The sequence below is a fragment of the Nerophis lumbriciformis genome, linkage group LG19, assembly GCF_033978685.3.
Source record: "Nerophis lumbriciformis linkage group LG19, RoL_Nlum_v2.1, whole genome shotgun sequence".
NCBI classification, from domain to species: domain Eukaryota; kingdom Metazoa; phylum Chordata; class Actinopteri; order Syngnathiformes; family Syngnathidae; genus Nerophis; species Nerophis lumbriciformis.
In genome coordinates, this window is record NC_084566.2 from 22,080,882 (window position 1) to 22,102,710 (window position 21,829).

The 21,829-nt window shown below is 40.9% G+C and overlaps 1 long non-coding RNA gene across 1 annotated transcript in view; it reads right to left on the reverse strand.

Moving 5' to 3' along the window:
- LOC133618706 (uncharacterized) overlaps positions 1 to 12,936 on the reverse strand; it is a 144,732-nt gene extending 131,796 nt beyond the window's left edge. The window contains exons 1-2 of the long non-coding RNA XR_009817329.1: positions 12,545 to 12,936; positions 8,788 to 8,904 (exon numbers count right to left, since the gene is read on the reverse strand). This is a non-coding gene — a long non-coding RNA (uncharacterized lncRNA). The remainder of the gene's footprint in view (positions 1 to 8,787; positions 8,905 to 12,544) is intronic.
- Between the last annotated feature and the right edge of the window lie 8,893 nt (positions 12,937 to 21,829).

The following is a 21,829-nucleotide window of genomic DNA, read 5'->3' on the forward strand; positions in this document are numbered from 1 at the left end:
CCCACATAGCGTTTTACATTTTGACCAGTAAGTTCAATTTTGGTCTCATCTGACCAAAGCACATTCTTCCACGTTTGCTGTGTCCCCAACATGGACTCTGGCAAACTGCAAACAGGACTTTTTATAGTTTTTTTTTTAACAGTGGCTTTCTTCTTGCCACTCTTCCATAAGACTACATTTGTGCAGTGCACGACTACTAGTCTCCTCTCTGAGCTGCCACCTTAACGTGGTAGAGGAGTATGCGTGTCCCAATGATCCTAGGAGCTATGTTGTCCGGGGGCTTTATGCCCCCTGGTAGGGTCTCCCAAGGCAAACTGGTCCTAGGTGAGGGATCAGACAAAGAGCAGCTCGAAGATCTCTATGAGGAACACTGACAAGGAACCCAGATTTCCCTCGCCCGGACGCGGGTCACCGGGGCCCCCCTCTGGAGCCAGGCCCGGAGGTGGGGCACGATGGCGAGCGCCTGGTGGCCGGGCCTGCACCCATGGGGCCCGGCCGGGCACAGCCCGAAGAGGCAACGTGGGTCCCCCCTCCAATGGGCTCACCACCCATAGCAGGGGTCATAGAGGTCGGGTGCGATGTGAGCTGGGCGGCAGGGCACTTGGCGGTCCGATCCTCGGCTACAGAAGCTAGCTCTTGGGACGTGGAACGTCACCTCGCTGGGGGGGAAGGAGCCTGAGCTAGTGCGCGAGGTGGAGAAGTTCCGGCTAGATATAGTCGGACTCACTTCGACGCACAGCAAGGGCTCTGGAACCAGTTCTCTCGAGAGGGGCTGGACTCTCTTCCACTCTAGCGTTGCCGGCAGTGAGAGGCGACGGGCTGGGGTGGCAATTCTTGTTTCCCCCCGGCTCAGAGCCTGCACATTGGAGTTCAACCCGGTGGACGAGAGGGTAGCTTCCCTCCGCCTTCGGGTGGGGGAACAGGTCCTGACTGTGGTTTGCGCTTATGCGCCAAACCGCAGCTCAGAGTACCCACCCTTTTTGGATTCACTCGAGGGAGTACTTGAGAGTGCGCCCCCGGGTGATTCCCTCGTTCTACTGGGAGACTTCAATGCTCATGTTGGCAGCGACAGTGAAACCTGGAGAGGCGTGATTGGGAAGAATGGCCGCCCGGATCTGAATCCGAGTGGTGTTTTGTTATTGGACTTTTGTGCTCGTCACAGATTGTCAAACACAAACACCATGTTCAAACATAAGGGTGTCCATATGTGCACTTGGCACCAGGACACCCTAGGCCGCAGTTCCATGATCGACTTTGTAGTTGTGTCATCGGATTTGCGGCCTCATGTTTTGGACACTCGGGTGAAGAGAGGGGCGGAGCTTTCTACCGATCACCACCTGGTGGTGAGTTGGCTGCGATGGTGGGGGAGGATGCCGGACAGACCTGGCAGGCCCAAACGCATTGTGAGGGTTTGCTGGGAACGTCTGGCAGAGTCTCCTGTCAGGGAGAGTTTCAATTCCCACCTCCGGAAGAACTTTGAACATGTCACGAGGGAGGTGCTGGACATTGAGTCCGAATGGACCATGTTCCGCGCCTCTATTGTCGAGGCGGCTGATTGGAGCTGTGGCCGCAAGGTAGTTGGTGCTTGTCGTGGCGGTAATCCTAGAACCCGTTGGTGGACACCGGCGGTGAGGGATGCCGTCAAGCTGAAGAAGGAGTCCTATCGGGTTCTTTTGGCTCATAGGACTCCTGAGGCAGCGGACAAGTACCGACAGGCCAAGCGGTGTGCGGCTTCAGCGGTCGCAGAGGCAAAAACTCGGACATGGGAGGAGTTCGGTGAGGCCATGGAAAACGACTTCCGGACGGCTTCGAAGCAATTCTGGTCCACCATCCGCCGCCTCAGGAAGGGGAAGCAGTGCACTATCAACACCGTGTATGGTGAGGATGGTGTTCTGCTGACCTCGACTGCCCGCATGTTGTGGATCGGTGGAGGGAATACTTCGAAGACCTCCTCAATCCCACCAACACGTCTTCCTATGAGGAAGCAGTGCCTGGGGAGTCTGTGGTGGGCTCTCCTATTTCTGGGGCTGAGGTTGCTGAGGTAGTTAAAAAGCTCCTCGGTGGCAAGGCCCCGGGGGTAGATGAGATCCGCCCGGAGTTCCTTAAGGCTCTGGATGCTGTGGGGCTGTCTTGGTTGACAAGACTCTGCAGCATCGCGTGGACATCGGGGGCGGTACCACTGGATTGGCAGACCGGGGTGGTGGTTCCTCTCTTTAAGAAGGGGAACCGGAGGGTGTGTTCTAACTATCGTGGGATCACACTCCTCAGCCTTCCCGGTAAGGTCTATTCAGGTGTACTGGAGAGGAGGCTACGCCGGATAGTCGAACCTCGGATTCAGGAGGAACAGTGTGGTTTTCGTCCTGGTCGTGGAACTGTGGACCAGCTCTATACTCTCGGCAGGGTCCTTGAGGGTGCATGGGAGTTTGCCCAACCAGTCTACATGTGTTTTGTGAACTTGGAGAAGGCATTCGACCGTGTCCCTCGGGAAGTCCTGTGGGGAGTGCTCAGAGAGTACGGGGTATCGGACTGTCTGATTGTGGCAATCCGCTCCCTGTATGATCAGTGCCAGAGCTTGGTCCGCATTGCCGGCAGTAAGTCGGACACGTTTCCAGTGAGGGTTGGACTCCGCCAATGCTGCCCTTTGTCACCGATTCTGTTCATAACTTTTATGGACAGAATTTCTAGGCGCAGTCAAGGCGTTGAGGGGATTTGGTTTGGTGGCTGCAGGATTAGGTCTCTGCTTTTTGCAGATGATGTGGTCCTGATGGCTTCATCTGGCCAGGATCTTCAGCTCTCACTGGATCGGTTCGCAGCTGAGTGTGAAGCGACTGGGATGAGAATCAGCACCTCCAAGTCCGAGTCCATGGTTCTCGCCCGGAAAAGGGTGGAGTGCCATCTCCGGGTTGGGGAGGAGATCTTGCCCCAAGTGGAGGAGTTCAAGTACCTCGGAGTCTTGTTCACGAGTGGGGGAAGAGTGGATCGTGAGATCGACAGACGGATCGGTGCGGCGTCTTCAGTAATGCGGACGCTGTATCGATCCGTTGTGGTGAAGAAGGAGCTGAGCCGGAAGGCAAAGCTCTCAATTTACCGGTCGATCTACGTTCCCATCCTCACCTATGGTCATGAGCTTTGGGTTATGACCGAAAGGACAAGATCACGGGTACAAGCGGCCGAAATGAGTTTCCTCCGCCGGGTGGCGGGGCTCTCCCTTAGAGATAGGGTGAGAAGCTCTGCCATCCGGGAGGAGCTCAAAGTAAAGCCGCTGCTCCTCCACATCGAGAGGAGCCAGATGAGGTGGTTCGGGCATCTGGTCAGGATGCCACCCGAACGCCTCCCTAGGGAGGTGTTTAGGGCACGTTCCACCGGTAGGAGGCCGCGGGGAAGACCCAGGACACGTTGGGAAGACTATGTCTCCCGGCTGGCCTGGGAACGCCTCGGGGTCCCACAGGAAGAGCTGGACGAAGTGGCTGGGGAGAGGGAAGTCTGGGCTTCCCTGCTTATGCTGCTGCCCCCGCGACCCGACCTCGGATAAGCGGAAGAAGATGGATGGATGGATGGACGACTACTAGTTGACCTGTGGACAGATTCCCCCACCTGAGCTGTGGATCTCTGCAATTCGTCCAGAGTCACCTTGAGCCTCTTGGCTGCATCTGATCAGTGCTCTTCTTCTTCGGACTGTAAGTTTAGGTTTAAACTTCTTCATAACTTCATCCCTGACCTGTCTGGAATTCTTCAGACTTCATGATGCTGTTTTCTCCGAAATATTATTTTAACCAACCTCTAAAGCCTTCAAAGAGCAGCTCTATTTGTACTGAGATAAGATTACACACAGGTTGACAGTATTTAGTCATAAGCAATCATCAGGCAACTTCTGAAGGCAATTGGTTGAACTCAGAAAAGGGGGCTGAATAATTTTGCATACCACCCTTTTCACTTTATTTGTAAAAAAAAAAAAAAAAAAAAAAAGGAAATATTGAATATTGTATATCTTTTTTTCACATTAAATTCCAATAAAATATGTTATGTGTGTGGTTGTAATCTGTCAAACTTTGGAAAAGTTCAAGGGGTATGAATACTTTTGCAAGCCACTGTATTTAGTGGCTTTAAACATGTGTTCGCCAAGCTCACGTTAATTAGCTTCTTACCCAGTTTAGATTGCTTTTGTTAGATCCACAAACACTGCAGCTGCACACTGTTTACGATCTATTGCATAGGGTTATTTCCTATGTTATTTCCATTAATGCCATCAATGTTGAGATGTTAGCGCTGTATCCATATCGGTTCTCCGCGAGTGTTCCATTTTTATTGTGTCCAATCGGTCGTTACATTGTTTTTTCAATAAATTTAGACAACTGTGGAAGTAAGGACATTAGATTTTAAACTGGTGTTCATCTCCACTCTTATAAATCAGTACAACTTTTGTTATTTTCATTTTGTTTGGGAATTCACGTCTTTGAAATGATAGGTTATTGATATATGTTAAATGTTCTGAAATCTCTTCAATAACCTGTTTAACATTAGGCACAAACTCCCAGTGTCCTGTTAAAAATCAGAGATAAAAGAATAAGACTGGTGAATATCATAAGTCAGTCACTCCTTTGATAGGCAGAAATATTCTGCTGTTATACCAAATATGTATAGTATATATAGTATGTGTGTGTATACTTTATACCAACCAACGTGCCCCCCCTGAGTCAAAACAATTGCCTTGGTCTAGTGTAGATGAAGGTGCTCCTAAATCCAGGTCTTCCTGTTTGGTTCCTCGTGGTGTACGTGTTTGTTTTCCGTCAATCATCGTTGTTGTCGAAGCGCTGTCAACTGTAATATTTGTCCAGATCCTTGATGTCTTTGATAACAAGTACTCTTGCTTCTGGACCTCAATTCAGCTTGATGTAGATTTTGCAGTTGGCGTTCCAAGTTCCCTATATTGACCCTGCTTCCCCAAGTTGCGTACTTTCTTGGCGATGTAAGCATTGTGTTTGGTAAGGTGCTCATTCATGTACACATTTGTACCCTTCAGCTTCTTTTCCTGTTTCATCAGGGCGATTTTGGATTTCCCGTTGGCGAGTTTCACGAGGATGACCGTAGAGGTGTTGTTTTTTCTTCTATTCAGTTGGGTGCATGTGTTGATGGTGTTAATATCGACATCAATTTCCTTTTTTTGCAGAAGGTTTAGTACTCGTTGCTCTGCTGAAGCGACATTAAACTCTAATGTTTTTGTATTAATTATTGTGTTGTTTTCTATCTTAATTATTAATTGCACTACTATTATTCTCTCAATATTATGTTTTAATAATGTATTATTTATATTTGATTTGAAAATATATTTTATCATGTGTTACATACTATTTTTTAGATGGCATTCATTTTAGTTATTGTCCAGTGTGGACGCCTCAAAGGTGGCTTTTTGCCTCAAATCCTCAGTGCCATAGTGCTTTGCCATGTTTTATTTTTGTTTTGTTATTATCAATAACTGTGTGTGTGTGTGTGTGTGTGTGTGTGTGTGTGTGTGTGTGTGTGTGTGTGTGTGTGTGTTTTCTTCTCCTCTTCATTTTTTTTTTGTACAGCACTTTCTGTTTGCCACTTGCCTGTGTATGAAAAGTGTTATATAAATAAAGTTTGAATGATTGATTGATTTCATCTGATTTTCCTTATTAACCACGGCTTTGACGTAGGATCTGGGAACGATTCACAGCCCTGTAACAATTACATAATTCCTTTGTTTTTCCTGATCCATATCATCTATGATATTCCTCGGAGCGATGTTATCTTGTTGCAGAACCTTTATTTCTTGATGCATTGTATATTTTCCTCTCAGACATTCCTTTATCTCTTGTCGCATTTCTGTCTGCTTCTTTAGGAGATTCACGACATTATCTTTGAGATCATGAAGCTCACTTTTCAAGCTGTTATTCTAGGTTTGCAGGCATTTGCTTATAGGCATGCCATATCTGCACTATCTTAGACTTCCCACATCTGATATTATACTTGCCACGTCTGCTTTCACTGTTGAATTTATGTTGTCTATTTTTTGTAAAACCAATGTGATGTCTTGCTTTCCTTCGTATCCTGTTTGCAGGAAGTCATTTGATAAGCCCGAAGGTTGTAGGCTTTTAAGATAGGTTACATAGCATGGGTTTCGGCATCGTTGCTGTAGCAGCCTGCTGACGGTGGTTGCCTCTTTGGTAACTTGCGGTCCTGTTCACTATCTCCTTGGTGTACAAATATTACATGTTAAAGCTACACATTTTGGTTTTGGCGATGACAACCTTATACCGCAAGCAAAAGCATCTGATTAACTTTCCTTCATACCTAACCCCCACCCCTCTTTCAATGTACGCCATATAAGAGGGGTGATTGGATATATTCCGAATTTGTCCCACCCATCGACAAGACAAAATTAAATATGATTGGATTTTTTTCAGTCAACTTCTTTGTCTCGTATTTACACCTTTACTAACATGTCAGTTACTTGTTTCATCGTCTTAGTCAACGTGCCTTTGTTTTGATTACGGATCGTCTTATTTTTACTTGCTCCAAGGTAAAAAATAAATAAATAAAATAAAACAAACAGGGTCCAGCCCAGGGCAGGCACGTCTTGCTCTGAAAGCACGCCCAGGCCCGCCCATGACGCCGGGACTGATTCTCAGTAAGGAAGCCCAGACTTCCTGGTATCCCACCACCTTTTCCAGTGTCTTGCGGAAAAAATCAGTATAAACCATATTTCCATCAGGCCTACAGTACATACTTGTTTAAGCTCATTGAATGCACATCCTTTCAGCTCATGTACCTTTGAACGATCAAGTTAAACTTATTTTTAGGATGAATCACAAAAAAATATATAGCTGTAAAATCAAAGACAAAAGTCTAGTCAAGTGTCCATGATCACGATCATACTCGGCTTGCGTTGGACAGGAAGATAAATGTGGCTACTATGGGCAATTTTATTATTAACAGCAAAAAAAATGACATCACTATTGCGCTAGTCTGCTCGAGAGCAATCGGGTAGCTCAATGCAGTCCAGATGTGTGTTGGATTAAAGCTTTGAACAGGACGGGAGATGGTGAGAAGAAGGATGAGGAGATGGCGGCAGCACAGTGCAGGTCACGCTTTGGCTTAACCAACATTTCCAGGGAAAAGAGGCTTTGAAAGTCGCAGAAAACTTCACAGTTGTATTTGCTGCCATGCAAGTATTCATTAAATCTTGCAAGTATTCATTAAATCAGTTCAGGTGAGCTTTAAAGTATTTCAAAGTGTTATTCCAATCTGCTTAGTTGCTTATTTTAACACATGTACGACAGTTAAAAAGGTCTTTACAGTTCCTATAAGATACCCATGTCCTGTCTGGTCAGTTCTATCGCTGAACTGAATTTGCATCGGAATTTTATGGGGTCTTTCTTTTGTGTGATCTTGTTTTTGCCTAAATCCCCTTTAACAAAGATTAAAAACACATGATCTCCTTATACAGTATATACATCCTGCTATGGTATGAAACACATTCACTTATACGGATATTTTCAAAATCATGTTTACCAGACTCACAGGTGTGCACTTCATTCTCTAACAGTGCTACAAAAAAGATCAATTAGAATAATACATAATGTTGGATATAGAGAACATACAAACCCTTTATTTATTGAATCAAAAATCTTGAAATTCTACGATTTGGTGCATTTGCAAACAGCTAAAATTATGTAGAAAGCAAACTATAACCTGCGACCCAAGAATGTCCAAAAGTTCTCCGCAACAAAAGAGGAGAAATATAACCTTAGAGGAAAATCTAATTTAAAACATTTTTTTGCACGTACAACACTTAAAACCTTAGCATATCTGTATGTGGAGTAAATTATGGAACGGATTAACTGAAGAAATCAAACAAAGCACCAATATGATTCAGTTTAAGAGACTGTTCAAACTACAAGTGTTCACAAAGTGCACAGAACAATAATTATGATGAACATCTTGAACCCTTTTTTTTTTTTTTTTTGAGATAACAATTATTTATGTATTTAATATTTGTTTACTTACTATGGTATATTATTGATTTATTATTGATTTTTTCACTGTTCTGTTACAGAGAACAAGGAAATGGGATACAATTGCTATGGAATTGATAAGGGGTAGGATTAAATAAGCTCTGCTTCTTCCTACTCGGACGTGCTGTAATGAAACAATTGGAAAATATGTGATGCATTACATTGTATCGTATGCATGTTCGAAATAAAATGAAACTGAACAGGTAAACAAAAAACTTAAAAGTATTTTTTCCCCCCACTAAAAAGTAATTTGAGAGTCAATGCTCCAGCAACAGGTAATCTGTAAATGTATGTTGGGTATATGTGGATTTACGTATGAGCTGTTTGAATATAAAGTTAACTAAAAAAATAAAATGCAGTCATCTAGAATTTTGCTGGTGGACCAAAAATCAGTGTGTTCATGTGGACCTGGCCTACAGCACAGTAAGTGTCATGGTTGGCTCTCCACCAATGGACCCAACAGTTTGTTGACAGATACTGCAGGAATGTGTTGCTTTACAAGTTTAGACGACGTTACCTTGGTAAAATGGCTTATACATGTACTTTTTGGTGGCTATGAATACAGTACTGGTGATTCAGTGAGTCGTCTTAAAAATAATGCCCTCTGTGATTGTACAGTTTGAAATCTTCAAAAAAAGCTATGCCTTTAAACTCTTTTAAAAGTTTGAACAGTTGTCATACTTTCACAAGAGCTCAGTTCAGCAGCTAAAGGATTTACACTTTTTCTCTGTCTATTTTTGGCAACACTTACCTGAATTAAGAGGACCCAAAGCAGTATGACTCCAGCATCAGTACGGACACTTTCCTGCTATCCAAGACGGAGTGTTTGGTTGTTCTTTACATTTTCCATTGTTAACTTCTTGTTACACTTGAAAGAAAGACAAAAGAATGAAAAAATGTGAGACACTTCTGCAATGTGAACCAACTTCACATTATTATGCACACTCATCTTACGAGACGACACACAATGTTAAGTTCACGAGAACAAGACGGGATTTTAACATTCATTTTAAGCAAGGGCGCTGTGTAGGGTGGTAGAGTTGGGACAATTCCAAGGGCCCTTGACTGGCAGGTGGTAGGGGTTTGGGGGTCATGGGGCCCAGAATTCCTGACAGCACCCCTGCTTTTAAGAAAACTACTGTACTATGATAAGGTGTATATGATTGGACAAAAAAAAAACATTTTATTTGGTCGGGTCACAAAACAAAGCAGGTGCATTTTGTAGTATTTTTTAACTTTTCATGTGTGATCTACACACGAGCTTTACGGTTATACTAATTTCCACAAATAAAAACTAAAAGTAATTTATTTTTCAAGCTTTCTAGGGTCCTGATGTGATCTGTCAAGTCTATCATTGATTTGGCTGTATTGTTTTGTTACTGCTCTTGGGTACGGGACAGTGTGCCCGGAATGCTTTTCTGTCCCGTCTTGACGTCCATGATTGACAATTTAGCCTGCTTGCGACTTGTCCAGGGTGTACCCGCACCGTTTTGGCTGTAGAACTAAAAGAAGAAGGAGAAGGAGAGCGGCCACACATAGCCCCTGCTCTTGAAGGGGAAGCGCCGAGGATAGCTTTCTTTGCGAGCTGCCTGTTTGATGTGTGCAAAAAACATTAATTAGCGGTTCCAATCCCTTGCTCACAGCCAGATGGAAAAGCCTCTGGCTATTAAAAAGAATAATAAATAAAAAACTTCTGACTACATTTTCTGACTACAGGCTTTTTTTTTTTTAAACGTCTCACAAGACCATGAGATCTCATTAAAACCCTATTGAGACGCATCTGAATCAACTTTGTCATAAAACTTAAACGAGAACGGCAATTTTTTTCCCCTAACATTCACATTTGAGAAAAGAACACATATGTATTTCTCTTTTTGAGCAGTCTAAATTGTAAAAAACAGCTAGTACGCGACGGCTAACAACGTACCTAATGGAATCTAACTATTCCACCTATAGAGTATAAAGCGCTCTAAAATAACATCCAAAATATGCCAACAATGCTCCATTCACATGCTGTGACCTGCATATGAACCAAGTATTAGTGACCTTGTTAATTTATGAACAAACGCAGAGGAACAATTTTTTAGCAACACAGCGCCTTGATCCCAGAGGTAACGTAGATAGAGCAGCTCTTGACCTACGGAGCTGCTACATCGCCTCTGACTTGGTAAAATTTTGTGCAAAATCATGAATCATACCTCACACCTGTATAGTAGCACATTGTAGCCGTAAGTCGAGAAGTTGGTCACCTTTGAAATTTTGCTTAGACCAGAAGACATCGCTAGGAAGATGTGGCAACTTGCTTGTTTGCCCCCCGCATGTTTTGCCTGAGGATTATGATGAATTCATTCTCTAAATGGGGACCACAAGTCTTATAAACATCCCATCAGCTGGCATCTCAGTGAAAGCGGACATTGAACAGTAAGTGATTGTTTTTATTATGTTCGCAGTTTGTATTTGTTGTTTAACATTTCGCAATCCTGCTACATGATGCCTATTGTTTCACTAAAGCTTGATCTGCTTATCACTCAACTTATAAAACGTGTTGCTCATCCTCCTTATATTCAGGCTCAGAAATATAAGGTCGACGATCATTATTTATCCTAAAGTAGTCGTTGGCTCTCATGAAGTCTGTCATGATTAGTAATTGTTGTAAAAAGTTGTTGAGAAAAATAGCGAACGTGATGCGCTCTGTGAAATCAATGCGCCTGAATAGAAAGTTCTGGCAATGATTAAAATGACCAAAATACGGTAAATATTACATAGTATTATGAATGTGCCTACATGTTAATACATACCGTATTTTTCGGACTATAAGTCGCAGTTTTTTTTCATAGTTTGGCCGGGGGTGCGACTTATACTCAGGAGCGACTTAAGTGTGAAATTATTAACACATTACCGTAAAATATCAAATAATATTATTTAGCTCATTCACGTAAGAGACTAGACGTATAAGATTTCATGGGATTTAGCGATTAGGAGTGACAGATTGTTTGGTAAACATATAGCATGTTCTATATGTTATAGTTATTTAAATGACTCTTACCATAATATGTTACGTTAACATACCAGGCACGTTCTCAGTTGGTTATTTAAGCCTCATACATAACGTACACTTATTCAGCCTGTTGTTCACTATTCTTTATTTATTTTAAATTGCCTTTCAAATGTCTATTCTTGTTGTTGGGTTTTAACAAATACATTTCCCCCAAAAAATTGACTTATACTCCAGTGCGACTTATATATGATTTTTTCCTTCTTTATTATGCATTTTCGGCAGGTGCGACTTATACTCCGGAGCGACTTATACTCCGAAAAATACGGTAAGTACATTAATATTTACAATATGTATATAAACTTTGTTAGATGTTTTTGGTGGTTTTCATGGTGAAGTACATGCAAAATCCTCATTTAAAGAGGGCGGTCTGCAACACTTCTGCATTTGTTATCAATTTTATACGCAGTGTTATCAGATCACAGGCAACCAGCCCACTAACAGAACACACAATTTTATATTTTGCCCATGTTTAGTGCATGGTATTTGGATATTAGTAAATCCGGCACCAAGTGTTTTATTGTTTTCATTTCTTAATACTAACAGGGGTTAACTTAATTTTACATCCGTCTGACAGATTATGAAGGCTAAAATGTATCTTAAAACATGATTAAGCTTATTTTATCTTTGTTATGGGTAAAACAAAATTAAATACGACCAAATCCGTGGTCAAACGTATAATGTAAATAAATGTAAATAATTCAATGTACCGTATTTTTTGGAGTATAAGTCGCACCGGAGTACAAGTCGCACTTGCCGAAAATGCATAATAAAGAAGGAAAAAAACATATATAAGTCGCACTGGAGCCCGGCCAAACTATGAAAAAAACTGCAACTTATAGTCCGAAAAATACGGTATATACTCTGATGATTAACTTGTGTGATGACTGTATTATGCTGATAGTATATATTTGTACCATGAATTGATTTACGTGGACTTAAACAAGTTGAAAAACTTATTCGGGTGTTACCATTTAGTGGTCAATTGTACGGAATTAGTACTGTACTGTGCAATCTACTAATAAAAGTCTCAATCAATCAAAACATTATGCTGGCCATTGCTATGTGATGCTATGCTAATGTCCACCTCCTCCATTAAAAGAGTCATCACACTTTCAAAGTCTGAGTTAAACCCGAGTTGCGAAAAATCCCCGCTGGCTACTCAAAAGCAAGACGTTTTCATCCCAGCTCATTTTCTTTCAGAATAACATTTTGCTAGGTTGTCTTAAGCGTGCAATGAAGACATCTTGAATGCCTCACTGTGACAGGTGTGGCCTCTGAGTCTGCCAGGAGACATTTAGGTAGGGCTAAATATAAAAAAACACACTGTCACATGAGAATTAACGACATGTTTTTTTCCCCCCGTCTTGATCCACCAGAGTTTGACCTGAAGACGACAACGCGGGCGGTTTGGGCTGACTGCGATGTGAACTGCTGCATAAAAATGACTCACCTGATGCTGACTCGGCGCGAATGTCCTCAAATCACATTTTCCCTTCTGAGCTGGGTCAAAAAAACAAAAACACAACAATAATTATTTTTAGAAATTAGCGTTCATATAGGATGTTTAGAGGAGTGAAAAATGATATTTCCCTGTTTCACTTTGCAGTATCCCATCTTGTGTCGGGTTATTTATCACGTTGCCATGGTAACACCAAGGGCAACCCAGCCAGGTGATGTATTTTTTTGTCTATTTTGAGTGCACAGGTACCAAAGCAGACCAAGTGTGGAAACTCCCTCTTGCACCAAATGTGTCAAACGCTCCCATCCTAGTTGGGCCAAAAGTGTTGCTGAGGGGAACCATCGCTCACAGTCCAAACCGCCGTCAGCCATTTTGTCTATTCCACACACGCTGCGTGTTGGCCAAATGACCGGAGTTAAAAAAAATAAAAATAAATATTTGTTTTTCCCCTCAGTTCAGTCAGGAAACAAACTAAGTTTTAATACTAAAGCTGTTAGAATGACATTGATTTATTGCTAAAAAGATTTCCACAAATATAAGTAAAGTGGTTTGCTCACCAAGAAAGAAGTATCCGGCTAGGTTAACATTGTAAAAACAAAGCTATTGTGTCTTCTTCTACTTTACATAGTTTTTTTTAGGCTGTTGTTATACGCATTGTCGCCATCAGCAGTACAGGAATGGAACTACAGCAATCTCAGCTTAGCAATGGACTGTTAAACATTGGCAAAATGTTAAAGGATGTGAAAAAAATTATTGTAAATGAAACCTTTGGCAGCAAATTGTTAGCTTACTAACTAGCATAAGTTGATGAAATTGTAACATGTTACAGCTCTACAAATGCTTAATGTTAGCTTATGCGCGTCTTACCTTTGTAAATAAACACTAAACATAGTTTAGCACAGGGGGCCGCATTGGGCTAAAAAAATGTAATACATGCAGCCGACTGTATGTAAAGTAAGTATATATATATATATATATATATATATATATATATATATATATATATATATATATATGTATATATATATATATATATATATATATATATATATATATATATATATATATATATATATATATATATATATATATATATATATATATATATATATATATATATATATATACTACAGCTTGAAGCTCATACATACATAACTCCACATGTGTTCATTCATAGTTTTGATGCCTTCAGTGACAATGTACAATGTAAATAGTCATGAAAATAAAGAAAACGCATTGAATGAGAAGGTTTGTCCAAACAATTGGCCTGTACTCTATATGTATGTGTGTATATATATATATATATATATATATATATATATATATATATATATATATATATATATATATATATATATATATATATATATATATATATTTAATTTTTTTAATTAAATTTTTTTTTTTAATACAATGGAGATATAATTCATATAATTGGATATTAGGAGTACCGGTATGTGAAACTTCGACTCCTACCTTGTTTACTTCTGTGAGGACCTCCTTAAAGTTTTGTAATCAATCAGAAAAATCAAGCAGCTAAAATGTGTCAAACATGGTTAAGTGTAAAGAGAGTGTTTTGCACTTTTCCCATCAATCAATCAATCAATCAATCAATCAATCAATCAATCAATCACAGTTTACTTATATAGCCCTTAATCACAAATGTCTGAAAGGGCTGCACAAGCCACAATGACATCCTCGGCTCAGATCCCACATCAGGGGGAGAAAAAACTCAACCCAAACCTTGAAAGATACCGCAGATTGCGTTTGGCTGTTCTTTTTATAATATCTACACAGTTCAGTGAGCAGGTTGTGTTATACCGTATGTGACCGTGTTGACTTTTTGTGTTTGTTGCATTTTTTTTTTTTGCACTATGAGTAGGGAAGGTTGTTTGGATTTGGTCCTAAAACTAAATGCTGTGTAGTCATCTCTTCAAACCTTATTTCATGGTCACTGACCTTTTTTTACTCACATTGTCCATGAGATAGTGAAAAATTTATATCAATCACATTGTCAGTATTAAAAATGTATTTGGGAAAAACCCAGCAAGCAAGGTTCCTTAATAAACTCATGATGTCTCGTGGGCCAAACTTAAGTTGCAGATGGGTTGCACATGGCCCGTGAGCCGTAGTTTGGACATCCCTGGTTTCACAAGTTATTGTTTTACTATGGAGGATTGTTAGCTATCGTGCTTTATTAAAGTGTTATTCACAAGAATAACCTTTGTAAATGAAAAAAAAAAAAAAAGGTTAGCTTGCTGACTAGCATTAGCTGGCTATTATATGTTACTGTTTTACATTTGTACCAAGGCTAAATGTTGTCTTTCACACGTCTTACCTCTGTAAATAAACCATATTGTCTCACATTTTAGCATGCTACTATTATACCACGGAGGAATGTTAGCGAACATGCTAGCTACGTGTTATTCACAGGAATATCCTTTGTAATTAAATTGCAACTGACGCAGTAGTCAAAGTTAGAATTGCCACATTGTAAGATATTCGACACTCTACTGCCATCTGGCGACTAATGTGGATAGTCCACCCCATACTCCCACCCCGATTTATCAATCAATCAATCAATCAATCAATCTTTATTTATATAGCCCTAAATCACAAGTGTCTCAAAGGGCTGCACAAGCCACAACGACATCCTCGGTACAAAGCCCACATAAGGGGAAGGAAAAACTCACCCCAGTGGGACGTCGATGTGAATGACTATGAGAAACCTTGGAGAGGACCGCATATGTGGGTAACCCCCCCCCTCTAGGGGAGACCGAAAGCAATGGATGTCGAGTGGGTCTGACATAATATTGTGAGAGTCCAGTCCATAGTGGATCCAACATAATAGTAAGAGTCCAGTCCATAGTGGGGCCAGCAGGACACCATCCCGAGCGGAGACGGGTCAGCAGCGCAGAGATGTTCCCAGCCGATGCACAGGCGAGCGGTCCACCCCGGGTCCCGACTCTGGACAGCCAGCACTTCATCCATGGCCACCGGACCTGTGCCCCCCCCCCCCCCCCCCCAAGGAAAAGGGGAGCAGAGGAGAAAAGAAAAGAAACGGCAGATCAACTGGTCTAACAGGGGGGCTATTTAAAGGCTAGAGTATACAAATGAGTTTTAAGATGGGACTTAAATGCTTCTACTGAGGTAGCATCTCTAATTGTTACCGGGAGGGCATTCCATAGTACTGGAGCCCGAATAGAAAACGCTCTATAGCCCGCAGACTTTTTTTGGGCTCTGGGAATCACTAATAAGCCGGAGTTCTTTGAACGCAGATTTCTTGCCGGGACATATGGTACAATGCAATCGACAAGATAGGACGGAGCCAGACCGTGTAGTATTTTATACGTAAGTAGTAAAACCTTAAAGTCACATCTTAAGTGCACAGGAAGCCAGTGCAGGTGAGCCAATATAGGCGTAATATGATCAAACTTTCTTGTTCTTGTCAAAAGTCTAGCAGCCGCATTTTGTACCAACTGTAATTTTTTAATGCTAGACATAGGGAGACCCGAAAATAATACGTTACAGTAGTCGAGACGAGACGTAACGAACGCATGAATAATGATCTCAGCGTCGCTAGTGGATAAAATAGAACGGATTTTAGCGATATTACGGAGATGGAAGAAGGCCGTTTTAGTAACACTCTTAATGTGTGATTCAAACGAGAGAGTTGGGTCGAAGATAATACCCAGATTCTTTACTGATTCGCCTTGTGTAATTGTTTGGTTGTCAAATGTTAAGGTGGTATTATTAAATAAATGTCGGTGTTTAGCAGGACCGATAATCAGCATTTCCGTTTTCTTGGCGTTGAGTTGCAAGAAGTTAGCGGACATCCATTGTTTAATTTCATTAAGACACGCCTCCAGCTGACTACAATCCGGTGTGTTGGTCAGCTTTAGGGGCATGTAGAGTTGGGTGTCATCAGCATAACAATGAAAGCTAACACCGTATTTGCGTATGATGTCGCCTAGCGGCAGCATGTAAATACTAAAGAGTGCAGGGCCAAGAACCGAACCCTGAGGAACTCCGCACGTTACCTTAACATAGTCCGAGGTCACATTATTATGGGAGACGCATTGCATCCTGTCAGTAAGATAAGAGTTAAACCACGACAAAGCTAAGTCTGACATACCAATACGTGTTTTGATACGCTCTAATAAAATATTATGATCGACGGTATCGAAAGCAGCGCTAAGATCAAGAAGCAGCAACATAGATGACGCATCAGAATCCATCGTTAGCAGTAGATCATTAGTCATTTTTGCGAGGGCTTTATCACGTTTCATGTGTCAAGTAAACCATCTACTGTAATAATTCTTCAGTATGCTAGTGTTATACCATGGAGAAATGTTAGCAAACATGCTGTCTTATGTTATTCAGGAGAATAACCTTTGAAATAAATCATATCTAATCATTAGGAGTGTGGGGAAAATCGATTTTTTAAATTTTATTTTTTAATTTTTATTTTTGTATTAATCAATCCAACAAAACAATACACAGCAATACCTAACAATGCAGTCCAATTCCAAAACCAAACCCGACCCAGCAACACTCAGAACAGCAATAAACAGAGCAATTGAGAGGAGACACAAACACGACACAGAACAATCCAAAAGTAGTGAAACAAAAATTAATATTTTCAACAACAGTATCAATGTTAGTTACAATTTCAACATAGTAGTGATTAAACATCCCTCATTGACATTATCATTAGACATTTATAAAAAAAATACAAAAATAAAAAAGAATAGTGTCACAGTGGCTTACACTTGCATCGCATCTCATAAGCTTGACAACACACGGTATCCAATATTTTCACAAAGATAAAATAAGTAATATTTTTGATTCATTTAATAGTTAAAATAAATGTACATTATTGCAATCAGTTGATAAAACATTGTCCTTTACAATTATAAAAGCTTTTTACAAAAATCTACTACTCTGCTTGCATGTCAGCAGACTGGGGTAGATCCTGCTGAAATCCTATGTATTGAATGAATAGAGAATCCTTTTGAATCGGGAAAAATATCGTTTTTGAATTGAGAATCGCGTTGAATCGAAAAAAATCGATTTATAATCGAATCGTGACCCCAAGAAACGATATTGAATGGAATCGTGGGACACCCAAAGATTCGCAGCCCTACTAATCATTTTTCAGTATGTGTTATAGTATGGAGGAATACGTTGGCTAACATGGTGTCTTATGTGTTATATACAAGAATAACCTTTGCAAATAATTAGCTTGCTGGCTGGTGTTAGCTGGTCATTGCATGTTAGCATCGCAGACTTTGATTGATTTATTGATTGAGACTTTTATTAGTAGATTGCACAGTACAGTACAGTATATATTACGTACAATTGACCACTAAATGGTAACACCCGAATAAGTTTTTCAACTTGTTTAAGTCGGGGTCCACGTTAATCAATTCACGGTAAGGCTAAATCTTTGGCTTGCCTTTAAATCATATCGACTCATATTTTCGCATGTCTGTAGGAGGTCCTAGAACAATGTTGATATTTCCCCAAAATCTGATCATTTTAAGCTTCTAATAAGATAATTATAATTGCTATTTCCCAACTGACAAAGCTGAGCTAGCGTTAGTTGATATCACGTTTTTGCTAGACTGAACCAAGGCTAAACCAAGGCCAGTCCCAGGAAAACCTGGTGTAAATAAAGCTATCGCTAGCTAGCGTTAGCTTGCTATCAAGTTTTAGCTATTGTATATTAAACGTGCAGTTGTTCACTTCTCTAAAGACCATTTGCAAAGAAAAACACAAAAGCGTGTTCCTTTTAAAGTGGACAAAACATAAAACCATTGTACTTGGCTAAACTGGAAATGAAACTGAAGATAGCATAAAACATAGTAAGCGCAAGATGAATAGTTAGAACTGAAAACAGGTCGTCAATTCGGCGTGATAAATATTTGAACTGCTAGAGCGACTTTGAAAGGGACACAAAACCCACGAAACACAACAAATACTGTGCTTATCTGCGCTTACACATCTTTTAAACGTATCTTATCAGGGATGGACTTCTGCTTTCTAAACACAGACAAATCTCTTCTTTCCTCTCGGGGCCCAAAGAGACAACCAAAGTAGGATTCAGCTCTCGGGATGTCTGCTTGGGGTTTATATAAGGAGCATGTTTTTCCATTTAAAAACAGCGCTCAACACGATGCATTTCTTACAACAGGTGTACCCAATGAATTGTGCCACGAGTGTACGCCAAAGTCTTTTTACTATGATAAAAGTCTCCTCTTTGCTCCACTTTTTTACATCCCGTAGAGCATATTTTCCACATAAATGTCAAATTACTCCTTCAACACTTTGAAATATAATATCTGCAAAGCTGCAGCCAAGTGGTGGGCAGTATTCACAGGCCTGTGGGCTCTTGGAATGTGTAATGACAGAAATTATCAGTGGGGCAGAATGAAGAAAAAGAAGAATGGCCTTGGCTAATGCACAGAAACAAATGCGCTTAAATGGCATTAGTGGAAAAAAACCCTGAAAAATCCCAACGCAGAACACGCAGGTTTGATGCAACTTACTCTTGTAGCTGCCAAAAAGCTCATCTGGGAGATAAATGTCAGCGTTTGGATTGTTTCAAGTCTTCCACGGACACATTGTAGCTGCTTTTAAAGGCTTTGAGGTGCGCATATGGCTCTACCTACACCCAACCTTACACCGACTGATACATACCAGGTGTTACGCAGCACAGATAAAGCTCAAGATAAAACATAACTTGGTGAAAGGTTGCCCTTTTTTCTCTGCAGCAAAATCACATTTGAAGCTATTTCACGCACATAGCTCAGAATTAGCACAAATGTCATGCCTCGATAAGATACAAGAAATTTAAGAGTTTTATAAACTCTAATTAACTTCAAAGCCAAACAGGACATATAAGTCCTTAAGTTTTTGGAGAGCGTGAAAACATTTTGGATTTTTTTTGGTTCAAATTTCTCAAATAACTTCATAAAAATAAAAACATGTAAAGGTTTTTTTTTTTATTTTATTTTATTTTTTACCCATTTGTGGGTCTTTTGATCAGGTAATGTCACAGCTTTACTGTAAATTTGTAAAATAACTAGTGATTTGGAAACCAGGATGCAGAGACAGCAGGCGAAGTGCACGCAAAAACCCTTTTATTAGGGAACAACAAAAACAGTGCAGCAGGGGAGCGCACGAAAAGGAACCAGACACAGGAAGCATTGGGAAAGGTTTGCAGCAGGACAAGGTGCGAAACAAAACAATGATCCAGACCGACTGACGAGGCTAATTTAAAAGGCTTCCTGATTTCCAATTCAGGGGCAGGTGAGGTAGCCAGCGCTCAGACAAGATAAGGGGTGGCAAATGGAGGTGAACAGGAAGTGGAAACAAAAGTAATAGCGCTGGACAGGAAATAAAACATAGTGCAAGAAACTAATAATAACTGTTATGAGAGATACTGACATAATGTTGTGCACATTTATATTAATTGAAAACAGTGATATCATTTGATCAAAAGGCCTTCAAAAGTTTAAGATAAAAATAAAAAACATGTTAGTTTAGGGCTGAAGTTGATTGAGAGATTTGAGCAAAGAAAATAATACATCCATTCATCCATTTTCTACTGCTTGTCCCAGGGGGCAGGAGTCTATCCCAACTGCAATCGGGCGGAAGGCAAAGTATACACCCTGTACAAATCGCCACCTCATCGCAGGGCCAGCACAGATAAACAGACAACATTCACATACTAGGGCCAAATCAGTGTTGTTAATAGTATCCATCCATCCATCCATTTTCTACCGCTTGTCCCGTTCGGGATCGCGGGGCGTGCTGGAGCCTATCTCAGCTGTTTTGGGCGGAAGGCGGTGTACACCCTGGACAAGTCGCCACCTCATCACAGGGCCAACACAGATAAACAGACAACATTCACACTCACATTCCCACACTAGGGCCAATTTAGTGTTGCCAATCAACCTATCCCCAGGTGCATGTCTTTGGAGGTGGGAGGAAGCCGGACTACCCGGAGGGAACCCACTCAGTCACGGGGAGAACATGCAAACTCCACACAGAAAGATCCCGAGCCCAGGATTGAACCCAGGACCTTTGTATTGTGAGGCACACGCACTAACCTTTGTACCACCGTGCTGCCCTGTTAATAGTATATGAACACAAAATGTTGGTTTGCCCTTTGAAAAATTAAGGGCTTTTTTTTCCTATTTGGCTCTAGGGCAGGGGTCCCCAACCTTTTTTGTACCATGGACCAGTTTTATGTAGGGATTATTTTTAGGGACCGGCTTTCCACTTGTGCCAGATAAATACAGCGAAATAAATGCATGGAAAATACAACTCACTATAACGCTGAATTAGTGGGAGCCCTGGGCTTGTTTCTTTGCAATGAGATCCCCACCAGGTAACCATCAACCCGGATGGAAATCAGTCTTTGTCTACAATCTGTCACTTTTATATGTTCATTAATGTGCATTGTATCATGTCAAAAAGTTAAAACAAATATAACAAATGGCAACTTCCTATGAGGAGTTTTATTGTACATCTATAAACAAGCTTATTGGTATGTCTAGTGGGATAGGCGAAAGTTAAGTCGGAGAAAATGCAGTAATTTATAAATTATTTCATGTTTCTCTGTGGCCCGGGAGCAAATGCGTCACGGACTGGTCCCGGACCAGTGGTTGGGGACCACTGCTATAGGGTATTGTCCAATAACTGCCAGTGTATCGTACACCTGTAAAAGAATTGGACATTGAAACATGAAAAAAAAAATCCCCTTCGGAAAAATCATTTGTAATGGATTAACACAACAAAAATTATGGGCAAAAATACAGCAGAAATGTACTGTCTCCTGCGCTTTTTCAAAAAGCGTTTTTTGTCCCTTGCGCTTAAAAGAATTCCAAAAATAAGGTAGCTCTATCGAATAAAGACAAGTCAAACACTAGTGCCAGGAGGAAAGCGGCCACACAGGCTGAAACTTGTCCCTTTAGACCCCCTACAAGCTAATTTATTGGCTTTCTAAGGGCTGCCTTCTTGCCAAACATAATAAACAGAACACAACCATATCTAACTGTATTTACAATCAGCAAAGTATGTGAAAATAACGTCTAAACATCACAAAATGCCTAAAAAATTCAACCAATTTGAATATTCTGCTCCGAATACCTTCGGCTCTTTTCGGAGATTGACATCACGGTAGTAACACTTCTATCTGACCATATTATCTGATCAGTCATACTGGAATTATTTAAAAATTGGAAAAATGTACCAAGTTCCCGGGTT